The sequence below is a fragment of the Cryptomeria japonica genome, chromosome 2 (assembly GCF_030272615.1).
Source record: "Cryptomeria japonica chromosome 2, Sugi_1.0, whole genome shotgun sequence".
Taxonomy (NCBI): domain Eukaryota; kingdom Viridiplantae; phylum Streptophyta; class Pinopsida; order Cupressales; family Cupressaceae; genus Cryptomeria; species Cryptomeria japonica.
In genome coordinates, this window is record NC_081406.1 from 149,572,987 (window position 1) to 149,583,388 (window position 10,402).

Here is a 10,402-nt window from a genome sequence, read left to right on the forward strand (position 1 = left end):
AATGCAAACCATTGGAACTTATTTTTTAGACTTGGTCCATTTTAGACGGCAAACCCTTAAAATTTTGATGACTTCCAAACTAATACAGTGATTGTTAAGCATATAAGGAATTCACATAACCCTCATGATACAACCGGATGGTTGACTACTCTTAAGTCTTCCTGCTAATTTATGGGCCATATGATCCACTAAAAAAAATTTGAAGAAAAAAGCCCAATAAGCTGTTTTAAACCTGCATACAATCCAGAAGTAACCGTGTTAGTATAGCTTTTGCATTTTGCTATGGTAGCCTCAAGGAGATTGTTAGGGGCATTGAATATATATAGGGGATGTTTCCTACCAAAACTGTTAAGATAACACACATAACTTAGTACCAGTTGTTTACCAAGCATGGATTCTAAGGATCCGTGAGTTCCAAAATGTAAGACAACATCAACTTTGAAAATTTTATCAATGAATGAATTATAAGGAGCCAATCGATTATTTGGACTTGCTGATTTTGTGAAAAGAAGCCTTATGGGGTCACTTTCATATCCAAAAGTCGGTTGCACTACAATAAAGACATTGCCATACTATTTTTCATAAACTAGCAAGTTTTCCCCATCAGAATTGAGATTTCTTGGATGATTTCCCTAGTTATCTTCCAAATCCTTTGTATAGTAAGTTAGTTTCTGATAATCTCTTACATTCAAGTTGAAAGTAATACTAAGGTTCAGACAGTTAAAATTAGTCTCTTTGAATTATATCATCAATAAGCAATTCAAGAGTATCTGGCAATCCTTCTTCATTACAATAATCTCTTCGTATGCCCTTTACAACACTGAAGATTGAAGAAAACACACTGAGATAGGCTGCAGTTCCTACATTGCCTTTGCGAGGTGGAAAGATAAGTGCGGTGATAGCAACTTTCTTTTCCTCTAGCAAATATGTAATAATTCATGGGATCCATGGATGGCTTCAACGTAAACCAAGGCAAAACTAGTACTAAAAACCAAAGAAGCAAAACTCTACAAAAAATCGCGATTATACCCAATTAATCGTTGATCGCAGGCCTGGCCGATCAATTCCCTGTGATTTTTTCTGTCAACGCAGTCAACGATTTTATCGGGTGTAATCCTGAAAAAATTGGAACAGTCGCACGCGAGTAGTCGGGAAAAAATTGCCAGAACAAAAAACCCGCGAAAACCCTAAACGGTGCAGAAAGTTAAAAAAATGGCGAAATTTTTTTATAAGTATGATGCGTGAAGGGTTTCAGAGGCAGAATGTGGACGACGGGAGCCATTGACGGGAAGAAGAGCTCAACAGGAAGAAGAGCCAGGTCACACGCCATTGCCAGGTTCTTTTTTACGAAAATTGCTTAGGTTCTTTTTTACGAAGATTCATATTAATTTCGATGCCATTTTTTAAATGCATGAATACTGTTCAGATATACACAGAAAATTATACGTTTTTTAACGTAATAATCTGATTTATTACAGAAAATTACACAGAAAATTCATTATGTCTATAATAAATTATATACATAGCAAATTTAAATTGCATGAAAACTGTCAGGATATTATATTTTTCTGTGTATATAATTTATTATAGACAAATTAAATTTTATGTGTATAATTTTCTGTAATAAATCAGATTATTTTTCTGTTAGGAAATGCCCTAAAATATTTTTAAAAAGTAGTTTTTGATTGATTTTTCTGCAATTTTTTACGTTTTTTTGTAAATCCGATTTTTTCCCTATTTTTTCAAAAAATTTTATTTTTTTGTTTTGCCAATTAATTCCCCAAACAATTATTGCTTCCATAGTAAAAACCATTCTGAGCAATTATGCAAAAACACTTTTCTCATCATTAAATCACCAACTGAATGTATTTTCTGAAAATAAACATAAACTAAATAGGTACCATGAAATAGAATTGGATTTTAAGAAAGAAAGAAAAAGAAAATCTTATTTTCATTTTAATTGTTATTTTGTTCTAATGAAAATAAAGGAGATTTTTTCAGAAAAAGGAGTTGTGGAATATATTTTCATTCATGTTTTGAATACTCCCTGAAACATTAAGTACATTATAGGAAATTCAGTGTTTAGAACACATTTAGTTATTTGGAATAGGATTATCAGGATTGTAACCAATTTTATCCATTTGGGCGACATAATATGGTAGTTTTCCATTTTGTAATTACTCTAATAGCAAGAAATATGTTTAAGAATTGTTATTGTTTTTGGGTGCTAAGGTATATAACAGTTACTGATAAAGTAGAGCAAATCGATTTTGTGCTTTTGTCATGGTTTCCTCGTTACATTCATTTATAGTGACATTTATTAAGCAGTATGAGCAATTAGGTGCTTTGAGTCTAATGCAGTAATGTGATGCTATGTACAAAGACACACAAGATAAAGACTAAAGTCAATTTCAATTAAATGTATTAAGTTTCCACAGTCCATGATAGATTTAAATTGATGATTTCTGAATTTGACTGTGTAATTTTTAGTTAGTCTGATCTGCTATCTTTTTACTCTTCTCTTTTCTAGTTCTCATTCTGATGATAGATCATGGAGCATGATCTGAAACGTTGATGAAAAAAATCATGCATTCAAATCCAGAAATCATCAATTTAAAAATTTTAAATCAATTGGAATTGTTTTGCATCATTCCTATATTTTTCTTATGGATTAATTCAGAATAACAAAGGATAAGTCTATAGAAAAGCTACAAGAGTCCTTCTTGCACAAGGAGAAGGCATTGTGAGATCTTCGCACTAAGTGACCAGGTCTCATAAGAAGCCATGAAGTTCAGGTGATCTAGTTGACGGGAAACAGAGATGAAGCAAGGAGAACGATTTGAGAGTTATAAGCACAACTGACAGAAGCTGAATCTAATGTCACCATCTGTACTGAAAAAGTTGAGTTTGTGTAACACAACCAAGTTCTAGTACATCAAAAAGTTGTCCTTCGGTTGACTCCTCAGATCTCGATCAGTCAGTGGATGTGTAGAGAGTCGAGACTCTTATAGATATTCCTACGCAGTTTAATAGTGTGAAAGATAATCTGACCACTTTTTGTGGCATATTAGAATTTGTTTACCCTCCGGGTGAACGGTCTAGAACATATAGACAGAATACTCAATGCCAAATACTAATGCCATAGATATCAGATAAAACATAAGAAATGCTATTCCATTCATAATTCATGTCTTTTACAAGTTACATTCCTAGGTATATAAAGGTACCGAGGGGGTGCGAGTGCCAACCGTCACACCGTAACTACCATCCCTCGGTTACATTACTAATGAAAGTAAAGTACTATCTAATTAACTATTTTATTCCGTACAATATTATTGCTAACATCATCTCCCCCAAAAAACAAGGTCGTCTCCTGACGACTGGAAAGCAACATGGAAGGATTACAACATAAAACTCAGGACTGAGAAGGGGGTGGAGGAAGCGTCCCTGGTGGAGAGGGGGCGGTGCTCAGGCGAGCGCATAACTCGTAGACTTGTTCAGTCCGCAACTTGAGGTCCCGCTCGGCAACCATCTGGCGTTCCATCGCTGTTTTCACCATTAATGCTGCCTCCAAGACTTTCTTATCTTTCTGGTCCACCTGCTCCAAAGCACTACCTAGTCGGTTCTCCAACATAGTCCTGTCCTTGTGCACTTCCTCCAACCGTGCCTCCAAGGCACCCTTAGCCGTCCTCTCTTCGGCTAACACTGTCTCCAAGGCAGCTCGTTCTTCATTCCATGTGGCCGTCGCCCGAGCCAATTGCTCTCTGTGGAGCTCTGTCGTCTGCTAGAACCTAGTAGCCAACTCATCTTGTGCCAACACGATCTCCCTGTGCTGGGTCTCTGTTTTGTCGGCAATATATTGCGTCCTCCGCAACTCATAGTAGGTTTCCCAAAAGGATTGCTCTATTCGCCTCAACAATGACTGTCTGCTGGTTTTGCCAATCTGCTCCCGGAGGCCCCAATTCTCCAACATCTGTAAGGTCTCTGTGGTAGGCCATCCACCAAACTCAAAGCACTGAGTAAAGTGGGTCCTGCACTTGTCCCTCATAAACTCCAGTAGCTGCTCCAACTCGTCGTCTGCTCGGGCCTCTCCTTGAGACCTCAAGGAGGCTACCACCCATCTGGCTTCCACAGCCATATCGGCCAGAAACTGCTCTAATTCCCTGTTGCCATCCCCTCTCGGAGATGCTACGATACCATGCTCCTCCATAGCCCCGTGGGAAGTTTGTGGGAAGCTCGGGGTCAACCCCTCCTGCGTAGGGCTCAACATCAACTCACGGATGGGTGAGTGGTCCCTCGGTACACTCCGCGTCAGCTCTAGCGAACCATCTCCGATGAGGTCCACAACCTCGTGAGGACTCTGCTCACGCCTTGGAGAAAGGACTGTTGTTCCAGCCGGGGCTATTGGTGCTAGCTTGAATCGTCTTACCCATGCATTCATATCCTGCTGAGAAGGGGTACCACTCTCTCCAGGACGCTCCGTTGGTACCCCCATCTCCCCATCTTCTGTCCATCCAACCTCTACTACTGTCGCGGGATGACTTTCGTCTACCACCAGAGGCTCTACTAGTGTCGCGGCCGTAGGTGGGGGAACCATAATCACGGGTATCCGACCTTGCCCAAAACCAGGAACAGGCACGACCAGCACTGTCGCGCCTGGAGGAGGCAACGTGGTACCTGCTGGAGTCGTTTGCCCATCCAGAGGCTGGGCGGCTACTGCTAATGTTGCCCCCATGTCCCTCTCTACATGTTGCCCACCCTGACCTACCATTCTAAAACTATTCTCCGTGGCCGTATCACTGGAGTCCTCTGCCTCCTCACTCGTGTCACTACTGGCGGACTTCGAGGTTGCCGACACTGAAACCACTACCCTTCTCTTTCGTTTCGTGCCAGAGTGTACATCTCCGCTTGGTGCCATGGTGTCCAGGTGAATCCAATAAAATATGGGGAGCTGGCCAGGGTGTACATGACCTTGTGGTGCCAAGTGTTGGTTCGATGAGCCCCGATGGCATACTACATCTAGAAAGAGCCCGGTAGTGTGGTAGGGCATGTAGAAAGTCCTGTGCTGGAGAGTCATGAATTCCTCCATCCTATCTGCTAATACAGATGCCCAGTCATATACTACACCATTATGGATGCCATTCACGAGCACCACCTATGCCATGGCAATATCTGAAGTCCAACTTGCTTCCATCAATCGGCTCTTCAATACATCCACCATGCACCGCCATATTCCTTCTCTTAGAAACGACTTCTTTAGACCTCGACTTTTGCTTGCGTGCTGAAGACTAGCAAGTTCTGTTTGTGTGAGGTCGTCGCGACACATCAGCTTCAGAAGTTTGTCTTTGAAATCTGGGGATATTTTCTGTGCCTTATCCACTTTCTTTCCGTGCACCCCAGGAATACCGAAAACTCTGGTAAATTCGGTCGAAGCAAAGGATACTGTGATCTGTTGATGGTCGTAATTAAATACTGACTGTCGCCTGTGCGAGTCGTAGGTACCAATCATGGCCCACAGCATCACCTCAAAGTCCCTGATGCAAAAAATTGGCATCTGGATGGCCCACTGTACTTGTGCAAGTCACATTTGTATCTTCATAGGGTCATCGTTCAAGGTCTTGTTCCACCACTTTTTGCAATCTATGCCAGTCAAACCCTCGAAAGTGATTGTGTCCATCGTCACCTCACTCTTTGCTATAGTCTGCTGCACTTTGGATTGTACCTTCTTCCCTTTCTTTTTGCTGTTGTCAGCCATGCCGCCTCTTACCTTTACACCCGAAGGCAGGATCCGGACTACGTTCTTGTTCCCTGAGGTTGACGACACTACACCAGGTAACTGCTGTAACTGCTTTTGCCAACTTTTCCCACTGACGTCCATTAAATAATGCTCCCTTTGTCATTTGTGCCCTCTTTTAAAAAAAGAATAGGGTTAAAATAACAAGCACGTGCCTATTTCTCTTTCCCCACACCTATACTGAACTGCTGCAGCCGTATGATAATGATGTTTTCCTTCTCTCTCGTACGGTTTAATATTCTCCTCTTCCTCTTCCGTTGCTGCCGTACGGGTGTGTCTGATTGTGCGGTTATAAAGCCATGGGGTTTCACCGTGGGACACCACCGTACGATGTGTGGCTCATACGATGGACACGCCACTGCACGGTGTGTGCCACCGCACGGTGGACACACCACCATTCGGTGCGTGCCACCGCACGATGGACACGCCACTGCATGGTGGACACACCACCGTTCGGTGCGTGCCACTGCACGATGGACTCGTCACCGCATGGTGTGTGCCACCGTACGGTGGACACACCACCGTTCGGTGCGTGCCACTGCACGATGGACATGCCACCGCACGGTGAACACTCACCACGCGTGGGCTCCACCGTTTGGCGGGTGGCTTCTTTTTTTTTTTTAATATATATTTTTTTTCTTTTTTTTTCAACTATTTTGTCCCTGAGGCCACTGGTGCAGCTGTCGTTCGCGGTAGGGTTTCAATTTGGAGCCGTTCACAGCCTCGGGCACCTGTTTTCCGTCCAACATTGTCATCCGGATGGCCTCGTTGGCCCCGACTTCGTGAATTCGGAAGGGTCCTAGCCATCTCACCTTAAACTTCCCTAGTTTGATCTCGTTTTTCCCGTTGTATTTCAACACCAGCTGTCTCGGGTGAATTTTACCCGTTTTAAATGCTTGTCATGCCATACTTTTCTTCTGGCTTGTGTGGCCTCCCTGGCCCATTGCGCCACCATCCGATGCTCGTCCAGTTTGTTCAAGTTGTAAAGCCTCTCTCACAGGCTTTCCATGTCTCCGAGTCAATTTTCAATTGCTATTCGGAGACTCAGTACCATAAATTCGATAGGCGCCACAGCTTCCTGACCGTACATCAGTTGAAATGGAGTTTGACCGGTGGTCACCTTGTAAGTCGTTCTGTAGGCCCATAATATGGAGGGTAACTTCTCTTCCCAGTCTTCCTTTTCTACTCCACAGGACTTGTAGATTACCGACACCAATATTTTATTCGTGGCCTCGGCCTGCCCATTCACACGTGGGTAGTACGGGCTCGATAATGAGTGAAAAATCTTAAACTTTGTGGTCAACAACCATATGACATGGTTCACAAAGTGGCCCCCTCGGTCACTGGTCAGCTGAATAGGTATGCCATATCACGTAATGATTTGTTCATAGATAAATTTAGTCGTGCTTACTACGGAGTTATTCGGAAGAGCCCTCGCCTCCACCCACTTAGTCAAGTATTCTATCGCGACCACAATGTAATGGCACCGTCGTGTGCGGCTAGCCTTAAGAGGCCCTACAAAGTCGAGTCCCCATTGTTCGAAGAGTTCCTGTGCGTGCGAAGGGTTGAGGGGCATGAAGTCCGGCTTCAAGGGTTTGCCTGCCCGTTGGCAAGTGTCGCACCCCACGACCCACTCCCTGGCGTCGTGATGTACGGTTGGCCACCACAGTCCTGCCAGAAGCACCTTGCGGGCCATAGTGTCTGGACCCATATGCTCGCTTGCAGGTCTTTCGTGTGCCTCCCTCAATACACTGGGGACTTCTTCCTCCATGACACAACGCCTTAGTACTTGGTCTGGCCCTATTTTGTAGAGTAAGTCATTGATTAGTGAAAAGGTTCTGCTTCTTAGTACTAGCTTCCTCCGTTCCCCTGGGGGCATATCCTCCTGGAATCGGGACGTCGACAGGTACTCTCCAATCTTCTTGTACCACGAAGGGAGTACGGCTATTTGGAACAAGTGCGCATCTCGTAAATCATCGTTTACTCCCTCCGGAGGTTCCCCCGACTTAATCTGGGACAGCTAATCGGCTATGACATGGCTTCGCCCCGGTCTTACCACAATTGTAAATGTGAACTCCTGTAGTAGCAATAGCCAACGACTTATCCTCCCTTGGATAATAGGCTTGTTTACCAAGTACATGAGTGCTTGGTGGTCAACGTAAAATGTGAATGGTGTAGCGAGTAGGTAATGACAGAATTTTTGTACGACATAGACCATGCCGAGGGCTTCGCGTTCTGTGGTACTGTAGTTCTTTTCAGCCTTCGAGAGCAACCTGCTCGCAAAATAAACGGGATGGTCCAACCCGTGTCCTCCTACTTGGGCTAATGTAGCCCCGATGGCATAATTTGAGGCATCCACGTGAACGTGGAATTCCTAATCCCAGTTCAGGTATGCCAGTATGAGCGCTCCCATCAATCTCGTCTTCAACTCTTCAAATGCATTGCTTTGTGGCTTTGTCCAGATGTATGGCTCCCCTTTCCGTGTCAAACTATCCAACGGGTGGGACACCTCAGCGAAGTTCTTGATGAACCTCCTGTAGTACCCTACATGACCAAGGAAGGACTTTATCCCAGTGACGTTCGTAGGAGGTTCCATTTCTACTATGACCCGAATCTTGTCCGGGTCCGTTTTCAATCCTTCTTTACACACAATGTGTCCAAGCAATCTTCCCTGTGGTACCATGAATCTACATTTCTTCGAATTAAGGACCAACTGTGCCCTTCGACATCTCTCCAGGCACTCCCCGAAGGCTTTTAGGTGGATGTCCTGTCCGCTGTAAATAGACCAATCATCTAGGAAGGCTTTGAAGTTTCCCACGGACATCTTGGCAAAGATGTGCAAGATGATGCGCTGAAAGGTCGCGGGTGCATTACATAGACCGAAGGGCATTCAGTTGTATGCATACACACCGTCCTCCACCACAAAGGTCGTTTTCAACTTATCCTCCTCGACGATGGATATCTGGTTATACCCAGAGAAACCATCCATGAAAGAATAGATTTCGTGCCCAGCCACTTCTTCGAGGATGTTGTCGGTGAAGGGTATGGGAAACAGGTCTTTAATAGTGACAGCGTTCAGACACCGGAAGTCTACACAGATCTAGATCTGATTGGCCTCTTTCTTGAGGGAAATCACAATGGGAGACACCCATTCGCTTGTCTGCACTCCGAAGATTATGCCTGCTTCCAACATCCACTCAATTTCGTCATTCACCCGTGCAGCATAATTTTTGTTCATACGGTAAGGCCGCTTCCTCACCGGTTGGGCTTCCGGTACCAACGTTATGCGGTGTACACATAGCTCTGGGGGCACAACCTTCAGGTCCTTGTACGTCCATGCAAAAACATCCTTGTATTCAAGGAAAATTTTGAAGGCTGCGGCCTTCAGCATTGGATTCCAGTCATCTCCAACAAGGATGATCTTGGGGTTGCTCGTCCCCCCAAGATTTGTCTCCTTCAAATTGGCTTCCTGATATTTAATAGGCTTCCCCTTCGGGAACTAGTGCGTCGGCGTCTCATTCACCGAGGCTTCCCCTTCGGGAACTAGTGCGTCCTCTGGGGGAATTATATCTGGTTCTTCCTTGATGCTCAATACATTGCACGAGGGTGTAAATAATCCATAATCTCCCATTTGCTAGTGGAAGAGGCCATTCAAGGAGTCCCCGTCATCCCCCGAGCATGCCTCCAGTTCTAACACCCCTTTGTCACTGGGCTCCATGCCGCATCCGTCTCCACCCTCCCCCGATTGGTCTCCCTCAGATTTCGAGTCAGAGGAGGATGCTAACTCCTCACTCACCATCTGCGTATGGAGATCGATCACGTACTTCCTCCCCATGTTTTCCAAGGAAAGAGTATTCCGCTTCCAGTTATGGTTCGCTTTTGTTGCAATGAGTCACCCACGCCCGAGAATGGCATCATACCCTTTCTGCTTCAGTGGAATCACTACAAAATCCAGCACGAATGGTTGTGTGGCAATCATCACCCGCTGGGCCATGAGGGTACCAAGGGGTTTAATCCCGTGTTGATCTGGCCCTAGTAGGTTGAACGTGGGAGGCCACAATGTAGGCTTTCCTATTTTTTTCCATGTCGCTTCTGGGAGCACATTTACTCCTGACCCTTCGTCCACAATAGTGTCCGTCAAGGTAGTCTTGAGGATGCTCATTTCTACCACCGCCGGTTGGCGTCCACTGTTGACTACCAACATGGGGTCGACCGTGGGGCTTACGACCTCCCTCAACACAGGGTCGACCATGGGGCTTACGACCTCTCTTGTTTTCACTTGTGTGGGTACGGAGTTTAAGATAGCCGTTTTCAACTGCAACATGGTTTCAAGGTCTTGAATCTTCACGGGTACCTCCAATTGCAATATTTGCCATAAGATTCTCTCTTCTCCCCTCGTCCGTGATGGGTTTGTGGCCTCGTGGCTATTTTTTCCTTGTGCGGCCATTTCCTTTGTGATCTCCTCTCTTGCTTCTCGCACTCTCTCGGTCTTTGTGCGAGGATCTAGGTATGCGGACTTTTTGGCCTGTGCTCTTGTGATTGCCAAGACTTCTGCCTTCGTAGGTTCTATGTTCAAAAGGTTTACTCCTGGCTTAGGGCAATTGGCGT